Raw genomic sequence first — 16941 nt, forward strand, 5'->3', positions numbered from 1 at the left:
AGTTGCGCAACACAGACAAATAAACAACATTCTTTAAAGTTGACGTAAGGTCCTTTAGTAGATGTTTACCTTTTATAATTGTACAAGTTAGTTCTTTTTTTTGCTTTTTTGTAATTTTTGTGACCTAGTAGAAAGCTTTAACACCAGATGCAGTGGCATTTTGTTGGGTGGCTGTTCAAGCACAGTCTCACCGCAAGATAAGGCACATGCTTTGCCTCATATGTGCCCAGCTCACGCCACTATGTTGTAGTGCGGGCAATGTGCAGTGAAAAAAGCTTAACTTTTTTTCAGTGGAGCATGGTGCAGTGCGAGAAGAGAAGACCTAGAGCTCTAAATCGCAGACTATTAATATGCCTCTTCAGCAACCTTCTGGGCACACCTCCCCAGGGATTGGCTGGAGCACAAAAAATATTTAAGCTGCCAATTTGCCTTGCCCCCCCCCCTTTATGATACAGAAGCCTCTGAAGGGCAGGGAAGAGGAATCAAACCTGAGCCTGTGAGATCTAGAACAGCCAAAAGTAATCCACAACTGCCCCACTCAGTACACAGGAGCCAAAAATAACTATATTTGCCTAACAGTCTAGCAGCCTAACTAGGAGGGTGCTACACTGTGTCATAGATATTTAATATCTGGCAGATCACAGGGTGGGACATGGGGGGCTGCTGATGCATGCTTGGAGTGTTTTTATAACTTTTTATGGCACTTTCTAACACATGGTGTTCCCTCTTGGGCTTATGCTCTAAGAGGATGCATTTGCAACATGGCGGCATGTGGCACAGGCGGCGGGGAAAATTTAAGTGATGGTGCTCCCAGGATCCCCTGCAAACATGGGGCAAGGACTCATGATAATTTTTTTTCCCCCTACTCATCCGGTGCTAGGTGGTCTCAGTGCTTGTTGAGTGGGCCCCCTCCCGGTATGAGACTACCACCCACTCCTTCTGTACCAGCTCAGGAGGACATTTGTTGAATGTGTTGGCCACTTATCTGTTTTCATTTTATTGGTGTGGCCAGTCTTGTCATAGTCTGGGGACACTTTGTAAGTATTTTCCACAAATCCACTCCTTGATATGTATAATGCCTCTGCGTATATACAAATACTGTATGTGTTTTAATGAGATATGACTTTTATTCTTAGATTGTATCTACATTATACTGCAGAGCTATCCCAAAGGAAGGAGCCAAGTGACGCCGAAATGTGTCCGATATGCCTATGAAATCTCTGCCATAGATATGTGAAGAACATTGTGTGATTTTGCTATTGTGTACCCCATTTTCTACTGTGTAAAATTCTTGATACATTTTTCAATACTTTTTGTATGTAATTTTCTATGAATAAAAATACAGTTTTTAAATGTAGGTACATGTCTACTCTCTGAGCCTTTAAAGTCCCATCAAATGGGAGGAAACTCTTTTTCGATAGTTATATAGGGATGTGGCCGCATGTAGTAGATGAAAACTTTGAATTATTGGTACCATTTTTTGCAGGAGGATAGTTTGTTGCCATATCTGCAGTAAATGGAAATTGGGCTAAAAGCTTTCTGTGAGGATTGTACTGAATGAGATGTGTTTTAGGATTTGTGGTAATGGTCATATTGTTACCCCCTCTTTCAGGGCTGTATGTGGGCTAGGCTCTTAAAGGGACAGGACATAACAATTGTGATTGTATGTATAAGGTAACATAAATTATATATCAAATATGTATTCCTTAAATTAGAGGGTTATGTAGACGGTGATGGGCAGTAAATTATAATCTACTTTGAATTTGTTAAGGGTGTTTTGAATTGTTAAATTCACAAACCCTGTATATACTGTATTTTCCTCTGGGTGACCCTGTCTCTACGTATTGACATCAATACATCAAAATTTAATTATATTAATTTGATCTAATCTAGGTATTTAGCATTGGGGACATATGTGTACATAGTGCTGGATTTATTAGCTATGCATTGGATACCTATATTTTGTATCATTGGTTTTAGTCCCCTCTGGTTTGAAGAGGAACAAATGATACCCTTGGCCATCTGATAACTGGAATTTGTTTCTAATTCTGGCTAGCTGCCTAATATTAAGTTCTGTCCAAACATTTTGACTATGAGACAATAAATTCCTGGTTTGAAATTATATGATAAGGTGATGGTATTAAAAACATGATAGATGTGCCTTCCACTGAGTGTTTGATAGAAATTAAAGATATTGTGTATGTTTGTCTTTAGATGGGGTGATCCTTTGGATGTTTTAAGAAGAGATTTGAAATAACTAAGAGTAGGAGATCAGATTGTTTTTAGGTAAACAGGATTACGTTTTGGAGAGGGCAACATAACATCAGTATTTTGCTTTACGGTTGTTGTAATGTATACAGATCTGGGTGGACCCAGACCCCTCCTAGTCATGTGAGATCACATACGCATGCTTCAGGTACATTATTTTAACATTGGCTGGTTAACAAATATCAGTACTTACAGTTGTGTTCAAAATTATTCAACCCCCAATGCTGTAAAGGGTTTTAGGGAATATAGTGTACATTTGTAATTGTATTCAGAATTAAATCCTACAAGGACTTCTTAAAGAACCATATGCAACTAAAATGACACCAATTGGTTTTGTAATACAGTAGTAAATGTTTATTTTGTGAATTCTTCATTGACACAATTATTCAACCCCTTAAAGACTACCACTCTGAAGAACAGAGGTTCATTGAAGTGTTTTCAATCAGGTATTGAAAACACCTGTGGATGTAAGGGAGCAGCAATAAAGCCTAATAAGCACCAATTAGGCAGCTTTAAAATGACTGTGATACTCAGCTTCTAGACATTTACTGGTGTGGTTACAAACATGGTGAAGTCAAGAGAATGGTCCAGGAAGAGAAGAGAAGAGGTGATTACTCTTCACAGGAAGGGCAATGGCTATAAGAAGATTGCAAAGATGTTAAACATACCAAGAGACACCATAGGAAGTATCGTTCGCAAATTCAAGGTAAAGGGCACTGTTGAAACGCTACCTGGTCGTGGCAGAAAGAAGATGCTGACTTCGACTGCTGTGGGCTACCTGAAGCGTAGAGTGGAGAAAGTCCCTGTGTGACTGCTGAGGAACTGAGAAAAGATTTGTCAGATGTGGGTACTGAAGTTTCTGCTCAGACAATATGGCGCACACCGCGTAATGAAGGCCTCCATGCCAGAACTCCCAGGCGCACCCCCTTACTGTCTCCAAAGAATAAGAAGAGTCGACTGCAGTATGCCAAAAGTCATGTGGACAAACCACAGAAGTTTTGGGATAGTGTTCTGTGGACTGATGAAACAAAATTAGAACTGTTTGGGCCCATGGATCAACGCTATGTTTGGAGGAGGAAGAACAAGGCCTATGAAGAAAAGAACACCTTGCCTACTGTGAAGCATGGCGGGGGGTCAATCATGCTTTGGGGCTGTTTTGCTTCTGCAGGTACAGGGAAGCTTCAGCGTGTGCAAGGTACCATGAATTCTCTTCAGTACCAGGAGATATTGGATGACAATGTGATGCAGTCCGTCACAAACCTGAGGCTTGGGAGACGTTGCACCTGTCAACAGGACAATGATCCCAAGCATGCCTCCAAGTCCACTAGAGCATGGTTGCAGATTAAAGGCTGGAACATTTTGGAGTGGCCATCACAGTCATCAGCCTTAAATCCGATTGAGAACCTCTGGTGGGACTTAAAGAAAGCAGTTGCAGTTCACAAGCCTAAGAATGTGACTGAACTGGAGGCTTTTGCCCATGACGAATGGGCGAAGATACCCGTAGATTGCTGCAAGACACATGTGTCAAGCTATGCTTCACGTTTAAAAGCTGTTATAACTGTAAAAGGATGTTGTACTAAGTCCTAAGATTGAATGTCACTTGCGGGTTGAATAAAACTGATAATGATGTGAGCACAGAAAAGACATTTGTGGTTATTTCATTATAAATGTTATGTTATATTTGTCTGACCTACACATGCCTCTTTGATTTAATTGTAAGCAGGATGACTGAATGATCAAAATCAATGTCAAACTGGCCAAAACAATCAATTTCAGTGGGGGTTGAATCATTTTGAACACAACTGTATATGATTTGTAGGCTATTATTTATGCTTTTTTACTGTTATTATGACCAAGAGTGTAAATAATTCTCCTGCGGAAGTAAAAGCTGTTCATGAACAGCATTGAGATATCTCTTCAGTCTCACCAATGAAGCAATATAATACCTACATTCTACTAAATGGTATATTGAGAAATTCTGATATATAATGAGAGCCATGTGCAAGGTGTTGAAAATGAGGTGGCAAAGATGGCTACTTAGGACAAAAATGGCTTCAAAGTATTAATCTCTTGCCTCTATCTGATTATTTACATGTTCATGCAACTTTGCAAAAGCTAAAAATATATTTGATGGGCTGGAATATTCTGCAACAGAAAAATCCCCTTATCTCAAGAATAAGGAACCCTGTCTGGATATCGTGACTACAAGACACATATATCTTTTCCGAAAAGTCCATGATGAAAATTCCAAAAGCCGCAATATAGACTTTTAACACTAAGCTTGCCAAGACCTTTACTAACTCCTGATTGGTCCAATAATATCTTAATACAACCTACTTTCCATATGTCATATTGTATATTTAATCTCAAACACGGAATAATAAAATTCAGATCACTTTGATTCAACCGCTGAGTCTTGACTGATCTCTATGTAGCTACATATCTCTGATTTGGTATCACTGAATAATAGGTATCAGGTATTTGTACCTGACAAGAAAAGATTCCACAACAAAATGTAACCAATACCATGCAACCGTATTCTTATACCAGTCTGATTGCCATAATATGTATATATTTTAAAATAAAAATGTCTGGTTAGTAGTCTATAAATATATTGGGATAAAGGTACATTCCCAAATTATATTATACATAATTCATAAAAAGGATTTGTATAGCACCAACAGTTTGAGCAGCAGTTTACAAAAGAAAGGGAGAGAGTACAGTTCCAATACAATTCAATGTTTGTTGGAGTTTGCAATCAAAAAAGGAGTGTAGTCACAGAAATCATATATATTTTACTGAATCTGTAACATCTGTCTTGTCCTTAGGCCTTAGAGCCTATTGATATGTGAAGATGGAAGGATCTCCCTTGAGGAGGCTTTCTTGAAGATACAAGCTGCCATTTAGTGCTACTGTGGTCCCAGAAAAAGCAGACTGCATATGTCCCCCACATTGAGCTGGTGAGTGACCAAATGAGTTGGAAAGCAACACATGAACCTTTCCATTGATGTCCTGCCTTGATCTTTAACTGAGATACCACTTAAATATCAGTTGCCAAGGAGCCACTTTAAAGTTCAAGAGTCCAGCCAGTATAGACCTGTAAGACAGGGACCCAGAAGGTTAAAAAAACATAAAGAAGACCAAGGGCCATGTTTGACTAGAATCCACAGGCATCCTAAGCTCCTTTCACCCTCCTTCCTATATTTCCATTCCTTAGTGCAAAAAAAGCTATCCACTTGTGGACTGCCCACCGGCAGTGTACTGGGGACGGGTGGCCTATGCAGGTAAAGCATATTGGCACGTCGCTGCCTGCTTCCGGGTTTAGAGAGCATGCATGTGTACCCCTCTATATATAAATATAAGTTGCGCTAAATAGTGAAAACATATATGATAATGTAAAAAAAGTCCAGAAATAAAGTCCATATGAAGGCAAACAGCACGTCTGACGAAATTTTCTGTACAGGTACCGCTTACCAAAGACTAATGATAAATAGGCCCAAAGATTCCAAGGGGTCCACAGGAACCAGATCTCAGACGGACTCCGTATGTTGAGTGGATCTCCTCAGTGTTGGGTGATCATGTGAAATGAAATGAAAAACGCCATAGCGTAAAACCACAAACAATTAAATAAAACACCCCAAGTGATGGGAATATCAGAAAGGTGCTATAGTAGTGATAGTAAAGAACATAGACACCTCCAATCCTGTGAATATACTCCTTACCAGAGTAATAGAAAAATATTGCAGAAACAAATTGTGTAGAGGACCTCCCCCAATAGGACTGCAGCTTACCAAAAGGAAAGTAAATAGAGCACATAAATCCCAATCGTGTCACCGAAGAGGGCTGACATACATATGCCCTTACCAGCTCCAAAATGATGCAAGGCAGAAAGAGTCCTAATTCGCCTAAGCACTTCCGCTGCGAGCAAAACTCCAAATGCTGGTATCTAGATAGTCCAAACCAGGCGCCTCCAATGGGAACACTGATACAGGCTCAGCATACAGATGGTAATGGCCTTCTTGCGGTTCTCCTTCTCCTTCGTTTGACATGTCAAACGAAGGAGAACAGCAAGAAGGCCATTACCATCTGTATGCTGAGCCTGTATCAGTGTTCCCATTGTATTCTTGTTTTTTTTATTTTGCCATATATATCTTGAGATCAATGTTTTTAGTGTTTTAAAATATGTCTGGGCTATGTGTATTGGTAGCATTTGAAATTTTTTTTTGGAAGAGTGTTACCATTTTTACCATGTTTATTCGTCCCATGATATTGGTCTTGTCATTTTTTAAAATTCAATTTGGTCTTGTTAAGTAAGGGAATGCAATTTGCTTGATATAGGCTTTCCAGCCTGGCTGTTAGTTGTATTCCAAGATATTTTAGATCTTTTTCCTCCGTGCAAATGGAAATTCCTTTTGTAAGACTATTTCTTCCTTCTTACTCAGATTTATATTTAAAATTTCCGACTTCAGGTTTATTTTAAAATTTAATAAATCTCCATATTTTTAAAGTTCCTTTATCAAATTTGGAAGCGTTGTTCTAAGATTGGAAAATGTAAAACAGCAAATCGTCGGCATATGCTGCAACCTTGTGCTCCTCGTCTCCTATTTTCACTCCTCTCACATTTGGGCTATATTGAATGGTCGCCAAAAATGACTCCAATGATAACACAAATAGGAGGGTTGACAATTGGCATCCCCGTCTTGTTCCGTTAAACATTTCAAAAGTAATCGACAAGCTTTTACTGATGCTGTAGGATGCTTATAAAGATTTTCAATCAATTGCATCATCTTAGGGCCCATTCTCAGGTTCTTCACTGTTTCCATTATAAAACCCCAGTTTACCCTATCAAATGCTTTTTCAGCATCTATTGAGAGGAGATGAGCTGGGGATCTCTCCCCTCTTGATTTTTGCAGTAGAAGTACCGTTCTTATCCAGTTTTCTTTACCTTCCCTCCCTGGGATAAACCCTGTTTGATCTCCATGGATCCATTCAGGCATTAGCTCTTTTAATCTTGTCGCTAGTATTTTTGCGTATAGTTTTGTATAGATATTTAGTAACGCAATTGGTCTATAACTGGAGCAAAATGTTGTATCTTTCCCTTCTTTGGGTATTACTGTAAGATGTGCTTTTAAGGATTCTTTCCTCATCTCCTCCCCTTCTCCTAGTTTATTTACATATATGTACATTTTTGGAACCAATAGATCTTTAAATTTTTATAGTATCTAATTGTAAACCCATCTGGTCCTGGACTCAACCCCGTTGCTTTAATTTTTATAGCCGTTCTAATTTTCTCTTGAGTTATTGGGTTTTTTCAATGCCTGCAACTTTCCTGCTGGTATTTTAGGTAAGTTTGCCTCCTTTAAATATTCCTGAATTTTCCGTTTCCTTTCTTCTTCTACTTCCTGTAACCCTTTTTTTTCCCACAGAGTAGAGTGTGCCATAATAGGTTTGGAAAGCCTTAGAGTCAACTATCTCCCCTTTACCGTTATCAATTTAGTTTACTGATTTTTTCATATTCTTGCTAGATGTTTTCCGGGCTTATTTCCCCATTGATATCTTTCTTTTGCGACTCAAATAATTATCCTTCTTGTTTCTTGCTCCATTATATCTTTCAGTTGATCTCTTTTTATTATTAAACTTTGTTGTGTCTCTATATCTACTTTTTCTTATGTCTCTGTTCTAACTCGTACATTTCTTTTATTAACTTCTCCCTATTTCCTTATCCTTTCTTTCTTTTTTCTTGCCCCTATAGCAATCAATACCCCCTTATATAAGTCTTGTGAGATTCCCATATTTTAGGTACTGAGACATCTGGGTCTCATTCAGAATGAAGAATTGTTCTAATTCTTTTTTGATTTTTTTTCCAATGCCTCCATATTTTGTATCATGTCCTCATTTAATATCCAAATACTTTTCCTATTTTGGTTCTCTACATATTTCAACTTCATAATCACTGGGGCATGATCTGACAGTGGTTATAGATGTTTTAACTACTAATTCCAACAGTCTGTGTTCTACCAGGAACTAGTCCAACCTTAAGTACGTCCTGTGCACTGCGGAGTGGTAGGAGTAATCTTTTCCCGAGAGTGTTGAATTCTCCATACATCAATCAATTGACATTGGTTGAGTTTCTTCTCAACTGTCCTTAGTTGATGTTCTTCAGTCCCCTGTGCAAGTGTCGTACTATCCACTCTCGGGTCCATGCTAAAATTCGAATCTCCTGCCAAGGTTACCATGCTATCACGTACCTGGTGCTAGAGGCCAATGGAGAGAGAGGGCTTCCCTTGTGGCTAAGTTCCAGACCCCCCTGAGGATGAGAACAGGAGAGGTCAGGCCCAAAGTAGCACGGGTCGCCTGCTGGATTGTGTGCAGGAGGATCCAGAGTACAGCTGGAGTGGAATCAGCAGACAGGTGGCGCCCGTGAGGTGTTTGCAGGACTTGGATAATGCTGAGACTGGAACGTGGTCGGGTGGATAGCCAAGATCAGGAGCCAGGTGGATATCAGAGCAAGCGTGGTCAGGTGGATAGCCGAGATCAGGAGCCAGGTGGATATCAGAGCAAGCGTGGTCAGGTGGATAGCCGAGGTCAAACACAGGAAGCAATCAGGGGACAGGTCAAGGACAAGCCGGGTTGGTAACAGGAGACAGGAACTGGAATATCACAGGGATAACACACTGGAGGAGCTGAAGATCAACCAGCAACTAAAATCACTGGCAGGTTTCCTTAAATAGGCCCAGGTAAATTGCTGGTAGTGCTGCTGGGTCCTAAAGTCCTTCTCCTGCCAAAGTGCTGATAGCGCTGCTGGGTCCTAGAGCCCTTCTCCTGGTTTTTGTGCCCTGACACATGCCCTTCTTAAAGTCCATTAGTTTCCCTAATACTTCTTTCAGATAACCTTTCGGGTTTCTATTAGAACTCTAAATATTGGCCAATGTGCATTCCATACCCTGTATGTTTCCTTTCAAAAATATATATCGTCCCTCTGGGTCAACCATCCTATCTTCCAAATCAAACCTTACTTCTTTTGCCGTTCCTATAGCAAATCCCTTTGCTCTTTTGATTGGGGAGTCTTCAAAATACCATGTCGGATAGAACTTTGAGTACATTTTAACATTTGTGTCCTGTACTAGATGTGTTTCCTGTAGAAATACTACACTTGCAGAAAATCTTTTGATTTCCCTTAGTACTTTATGTCTCTTTTTTGGAGTGTTTAACATTTAACATACGTCAAAAAATTAAATGTAGTAATTTTACCATGGCCTTCTATCTTCCCCTCTCTTTCCATTCTCCTCCTCATAGTCCCCATCCTCATTCGAGTCTCAAACTCCAATGGATCCTTTGAGTCTAAGAGAAAAGGACTCAATTCAAAATTGCAAGTCAAGATAAGTGGAGGACTCCCTTACCCCCCAACTCCCCCCCCCTCTTATTTTATCTGCTATAGAACCAGTGAGATCAATTTTTTTGAAGAATTTTTGAAGGTCTTCAGGGAATCTCAGCTTAACTGAGCAGCCAGTTATATTGAATATTCTGTTTCGTATCTGATCTAAGAGGGTTTTGAGTAGTCTCCTTCTTAGCCTCTCCTGTGATAGATCACTGAAAATCTGGAGGTTTTCTGCTTCACATATCAACCTTGACCCCTACTTCTCATTTCTCCATATCTGTGCTTTGTCTTCGTAGTTCTTGAATCTTACTATTATATCTCTTGGGGTCTCGGCTGGAATTCCTTGAGGCTTTCTTATCCTATGTGCTCTTTCTATTTTTAGTGGTTTTGATGTCTGTCTGTTTAATAATGGACTGAAGACTCTTCTCATGATTTCCTTTAGATCTTCTCTTTGTGCTGCTTCTGGTAGGCCGCGGATCGTTAGATTTTTTTCTTCTATGCCGGTTTTCTTGATCTTTCATTATATATGTCAAAAATAGTCTTATGTATTAAGACTATCTACAGCACTTGCTAATGGTACTGTGTGCCAAAATAAATTAATAAATAAATTATATATAAATAATTTGTATTGATGAGTTCATGTGCAAAAGTTGGGTGTCACAATTGTGAATAAATAAATAATTATAGATAAATTAATAAAACAGTCGCATAGCTGTATACAATATACAAGTGAATATTCCAGTGTTATACTAAACAGTAGTGCAATGATCAATAAATATGACAGTAGTGTGAAATGATTAATTAAATATAGTGCAGTAGTTGAAAGTCCATAAAATAGTGACAATATATTTGTCCAAAAATCTTCCAATTCTTAAATCAAGGTGAAGGTGCTTTGTGCTCAATTTATCCAATACGATTCGTGACTTTTGGTGGCATGGGTTCCTTTTTCCAGTGAATTTGTTAAAGATTGATCACTTACCAGAAATAGTGGGTCTTATGTGCTTTATAGCACTAAAACCATTCACGCTTGTAGGCCCTCTGGGCCAAGATAGATTCCTTTGTGCCACTCCTATAATGGGGGTAAAAGGATGGATTCCTCCTCACCTTTTTCCTCTCCTCAATATTGGGCCAGGGTATGCAAAAAAAGGAATTGTCCAATAGTGTAATATAGTTTAAGAAAGTTTATTTCCCATCCATGGGTAAAAATAGCATCAAAGTACAGGCTCTGTGACAATGCAACCGCTAACATGCAGAGTGGCGAGCAGAGTGTTCCGGCTTGCATTCCAGCTACACGGTTACGTCACGCTGCACGTTCCAAACTGGAGCGTTTCGTCACTTCCTGTGACGTTATCAAAGGTAGGAAGGCACTTACTACTCGGATCATATTTATGCGGTGGACGCCGCCCCTCACTCCGCCTTAACTACAATCATGGAATGGATAGGATGCACGTGTGTCCCCACAGGTGCTATGAGTCCCCACATTACCCTCCTAGGTTCGAATACCAGATCGCATAGTGTATTCTCAATGGGATCGCGCTGTCACATTTTTGCAGAAATAAAAAACATATATATCGAAAAAGGTCTATTACAAACCGTTCTCTAGGCCTTAATATTCCCAAATATAAGAACCGCTTGTAGAATTAAATAAATAAAATATCTAAAAAATTATAAAATTATGACTATACCACATAGTAAATTATCAATACTATATCAATAAATATATATAATATTGGGACAAAATAAGCGACAATGTACTTTCTACATGGTATAAAATATGTTTAAATTAGCGTGTTATCCGTTTGTTAAAAGGTTAAAATGTTTAACCCCATGGGAACTCTCATTTCAACACATATGTGGGGCCCTAACATTGGATGATAGGGATAATATAGGGATATTATACACCTATGGCATTTGTTACTGGTATTGTAACTTTACATATAAAAAATGTAAAGGGAGAGAAATTATTTGAGGATGGTTCAACATAAGTAGTGGATCACTTTTCTTTTGTGCTACACTTTAGGGTGGACTAAGTGAAATCATTTATTTTCAATTTTTTATTTTAATTTTTTATTCCTCCCCAGTGGGCAATAGTTTTTTTTATGATGTTACATACGTGCGATTCTTTTTCTTGTCATTTCCAATGAACAGATTAATTGGGAATCTGGCATTACATATTGGTAAGTTTTCTAAGGTATTTATATGAGATTTTTTCTTTCTGAAATTCTAGGCGTAAACTGCAACATCCAGATATGTGTATCTAGGAAATAGGTGCTTAATGGGTCTCAGGGGTTGGATATAAAACAATTTATATCCATATCTATGTTCATTCCCCTGGGTTGAAGAGTTGCAAGTTTGTAAATCCATCCAATGCATATTTTTTCCCCTCCAGTTTGGTTCAATTTTATCGATTCCGCAAAAGGACATAAGACTAGCATCTTTGTTGTGCATCAAACTAAAATGGTTGGATAAACTATGGTATTTGAATCCTTTCTTGATGTTATCAATATGCTCCCCCAAATGAGTTTCTGGTTGTCTTGTAGTGCGCCCAACGTATTGTAGGTTGCATGGGCAAGTTAGAAGATATGTTACGTGAGTGCTTTGACGTGTTATCAAGCATTTTATTTTATTTGTTTTTCCGGTGGTGTTGGATTGGAACTCCAAGGTTCTGCGTTTCCTGTTTTTTGTAGTCCTACATGGTTTACATCTGCCACAGATATAAAAACCTTTTTGGTCTAAAATCTAAAAATGTGGTCAATATTTTTGGGGAATCTGGAATGTTCTTTGCTAGTTTGTCCCTTAAATTGGGTCCCCTATGATAAACAAACTTTGGGGGGTCTGGTAATATCCCTCTAAGTTGCTCGTCCCTAAGCAGTATGGGCCAATGTTTATGTACAATGTGCTCAATGTCTTTATAACGGGTATTAAAATTAGTAATAAAGGTTAAAACTTGTTCATTAGTTTCCTTTGGTTTTTCTTCAAGGAGCTTATTCCTATCCAAGGCTTTTTACTTTCTCCCTCACCTTTTCCAGTACTTTTGGTTTATATCCCTTATCTTGGAATCACTTTATCAAGATGTTACTCTGTTCCTCAAATGTCTCTTGGTTGCTGAAATTCCGTTTGATGCGCATCATTTGGCCCTTGGGTATCCCCTTAATCCAATTCGGATGGTGGCCGCTATGAGTGGGAATGTAGCTGTTCCTATCTGTATTATTGAAGTGGGTTTTAGTGGAAAGGCCTACATTATTTTGTTGGACTGTGAGGTACAAAAAATTGAGTTATTTTTTGTCCCATGTTCCTGTAAACTTTATTTTGTAACTATTAATATTGATTTCTTGAAGGAAACTCCTTAAGGCCCGTACACACGTACCGATCGTCGGCATACAAACGTCGGTGGACGAAGGATCTGCCGATTGTACGCGTGTTAGTATGGTGCCTCCGACAGATGTCTGCGCACAATCCGCGGACAAAAGTCTTTCTTGCAAACATGAAAATATTTGTATGCCGACACCAGAACGGACGATTGTTCGCCTGTCAGTACACAATTCTGCCGACACACAGCTACAAATCCCAACACGCATGATCAAACCAAATGAGTTCCCGGAAGAATTTTCTCTAGTAAACTCAACATTTTATTCAGAAAGAACTTTCGGCTCGCGGAAGTCCAAGAAATAGGTGAAATGCGGAGCACATGCTCATCTTGATAAATGTGAGAAGAAGGAAGATGCTGCTCATAATGCCATACTTTTCTAATAAAAAGGCATGTGTTCTGTTATGATGAAGATAATGTTTGTCTATTCTATCTGTTCTATCAAATTTTAGAATTAAATAATTAGAACTCTTCACCATTATTTTTGTATTTTCACACCAAAGATCTAACTATTGATATGACCCTTTATTCTTTTATGAATTAATGTCTAAAACATATTTTTCAGGTTATGCACAATATTAAACATGTTAACAAATTCTGATAGGCCATTTTTTATTTTCAATTTTCTTTATTTTTTGGATCTCAGCAAAAAAAAAACAAAGCAAACATCAATACTTTCCGTATAATAAACTAAACATAAAAAAGTTCCATTTGGACAAAATTAAACTAGAAACTGGCAAACAGGGGTAAAATAAATAATAGGGGGTTACACAAATTAAAGTTGCTGGTAACTGTAATCAGGTTGCCATGAGGGCAGGTTTGGATCCTGCTGGCCATATTGCCACTGGCCATGTGGCATTTGGCGAGGTGGTGGGTGTTGTGGAGGTGGAGGTGGAGGTGGAGGTGGAGGGCACGGGTGCTCCTGGCATGCGTGGCTGTGCTCAGTAAGTATGCCGTTTTCTGCGTTTTGCAGCACATCCAGAATAATTTTTCTGGCATACTGACACTGCCTGAGGTCCACCTTATCCAGGATTTTGGCAGTCATATTCCCGAAGGACTCATTGGCCTCCGGTTTCCGACGTAGGGCTATGGTGGCCTCCTGGATAAACTCGTCGGTGATGTCATCCACGTGCTTCCTCTTTTGCCTCCGTTTGGCAGGAGGAGGTGGTGGTGGAAAGAGTTCCGCAGGCTCCTCAGGCTCCACAGGCTCCCCAGGCTCCTGGCTGCAACCTGGCTCCTCCTCAGTGACACTTCCCTGTTGATGAAATGAACAATTGATTAGAATGTTATAGTGTATATAAAAATGCATGTTTGTTATATTATTGTGAACAAATAGCAGACTTTACATACAGTGGCATATCTAGGGTCTCCAGTGCCCTTGTTGAGGAGCTGTATTTGGCAACAACCCCCCCCCCCCCCAAGATCAATGTAAAACTGTAACCCACCCCCCCAAAAAAAAATTAAAGGGCATTAAAAGTTTCTAATTTGCCCCTTGTTTGCCCAGTGTAGAGCTCTCTAGTGGGCAATCATTGTCTCAGGTGTGAAAAAGAAAGAGAGGGTTGAGAGCTAGAGAGAGGGAGAGAAAGAGGGGGTGTGAGAGAGAGAGGAGGGGGTTGCAGAGAGAGAGGGGCCTGAACTTGCAGAGGACTTGATGTAGGGCATTGAGGGTGAAGCAGTGCAGGGAAACATGAATAAGGAAGCCACCTGCCTTGCTGACCCAGAGTGAGAGACCAGAGACATGGAAGCAAGGATGGATGGATCATTTGCAGGAGCTGTTAGTTTTGTATTAAAAAAGGTTGAGCCAGAGGAATGCTGAGGCTACAGCAGTGTTTCTTAGGACCAGAGGTGTGCTGGGGATGCAGCAGTGTTTGTAAGACCAGAGGTGTGCTGGGGATGCAGTGAGAGGCAGTCTCAGTCTCCTGGTCTTTTGGCTCAGCTGCTCTCAATGTTTTACACCTGCATGAAGCAGCTCTCAATGTTTTACACCTGCATGAAGCTGCTCTCAATGTTTTACACCTGCATGAAGCAGCTCTCAATGTTTTACACCTGCATGAAGCTGCTCTCAATGTTTTACACCTGCATGAAGCAGCTCTCAATGTTTTACACCTGCATGAAGCTGCTCTCAATGTTTTACACCTGCATGAAGCTGCTCTCAATGTTTTACACCTGCATGAATCCGCCTGCAAACTGGGGGTTCTGGGGTGTGCAGGCTGAGTGGATTGTTAAAATAAACAATAAAACAATGCCAATGTTTTTGTGACCCACCCCCCTTGGCCTGCGCCCCTGGCGGTTGCCTGTCATGCCAACCCCTTGCTATGCCCGTTTACATAAAGGGTCAATTATGGTTTAGCTTATAATTTTGTTACATGATTACATTTTAGCAGACAATATATTGTGAAATGCCATACCTGAGTAAAACTCTCCTCCAGGAAATCCTCATCCTGGCTTGGATCTACCGACACTGAGCCCTCTGCCGAAGTAGAAGGCAGTGTAGAAATTGACGGCCTGGATTCCATGGTGTCTGCCAGGAACCGCATGTTATCATAGTACCACAGCCGTGGTACATATACATTCCGTGCCCCTGCTCCAGACTGGGTGGAATCTTCTATTTTTTTTAACTCCCGCCTGTAGGCAGTGCGAATACTGTTTATTTTTTTGCGGATATAATCAAAATTTGCCCCAGGACAGACGGGCTTGTAGAAGGCCACCAAATGTTCCATGGCCTGTTTTCTGAGTTTTCGATTTTTATAATCTGCGGACTTGACTTGCCACAAACAGGGCAGTTGCCTGAACTCATCAATAAAACTTATTAAAAAGTTGTGGGTGGTGAAATTGTCCACCATATTGCAGGACAGTATATGCCTGCAAGACACAAAACAACACAAAACATATTAAAATAGCATGTATTTTGGCACATAATAAAGATATTCCTAATAAAAGCTGTATAGGGCCCAAAACACACACTTTCTATTAAAAGAGTCGTACCTTTGTTTGTGTGGAAAAGTCGTGATTCGCCGCTCGATCGTGCTCCAACTCTCGATATGTCCGCTAGCGAATCGTCGGCCGAACGATCTGGCGTCCTTTAAATACAGCGCAGGCGTCAACTCCTCCTCCAGTGGCGGGCTTGTGCAGGGGTGTGTACGTGCCGAAGATCAGGCCTACATGCGACACTCACACCTGAGGCAGTGGAATAATCATTGTTTAATTAGGAACCATGTCTCAACAATCTGGGAGCTCAATTAGTGGGGGCCGAAGTGATTGGGCCACCCGAAAATCAAGGGCTACACCCATGTCAAAGCCAGAAATGGTGGAGATGGTCTCCATTTTAGAAAAAATGGATTACGATGGAAAGTTGGCAAATTACGATCGGCCCAATGCCAGGAAAGATGGCATCATGGACAAGGTGGTGGCCTGTTTGGTCAAAAAATTCGGTGTCGAGCGATCGAAAGATCAGATTCGGAAACGGTGGTCTGACCTCAAACACCGTGAGCAGGATCAGCTTTCCCAAATCCATCGGATTTTGAAAAAAAGTAAGTTTTATTTTTTTTTTTTTTTTTAATCATGCAATATGTTTTTTATAATTTGGTGTATGTTGTATTAACATGTCTAGATTATAATGTCTATGTAAAAAGTTAGATTACTCATTTTAGTTGTCATGTCGTGATTTGATCGATCTATTGTTGATGTTTTAGTATATGACATTAAAAGTCAGGAAGCCATAGTTAAAAATATATGTATTGTGTTGCAACGAACGTTCTTTCCTGCACGAATCTTCTCAGCAAACATTCCTATTAATCACAGATTATTATTCAAACCTTTAAATAGGAGAAAAACGTAAACTCCGTGCCAAACAATGGGAAAGGAGGAGGAGAGGTTTGGCAGCTCCATCGGCAGTTGTGGAAGAAGAGGAGGACATGGGCCCAGATGG

The sequence above is a fragment of the Pelophylax lessonae genome (assembly GCF_965119305.1).
Source record: "Pelophylax lessonae genome assembly, chromosome: 2".
Taxonomy (NCBI): domain Eukaryota; kingdom Metazoa; phylum Chordata; class Amphibia; order Anura; family Ranidae; genus Pelophylax; species Pelophylax lessonae.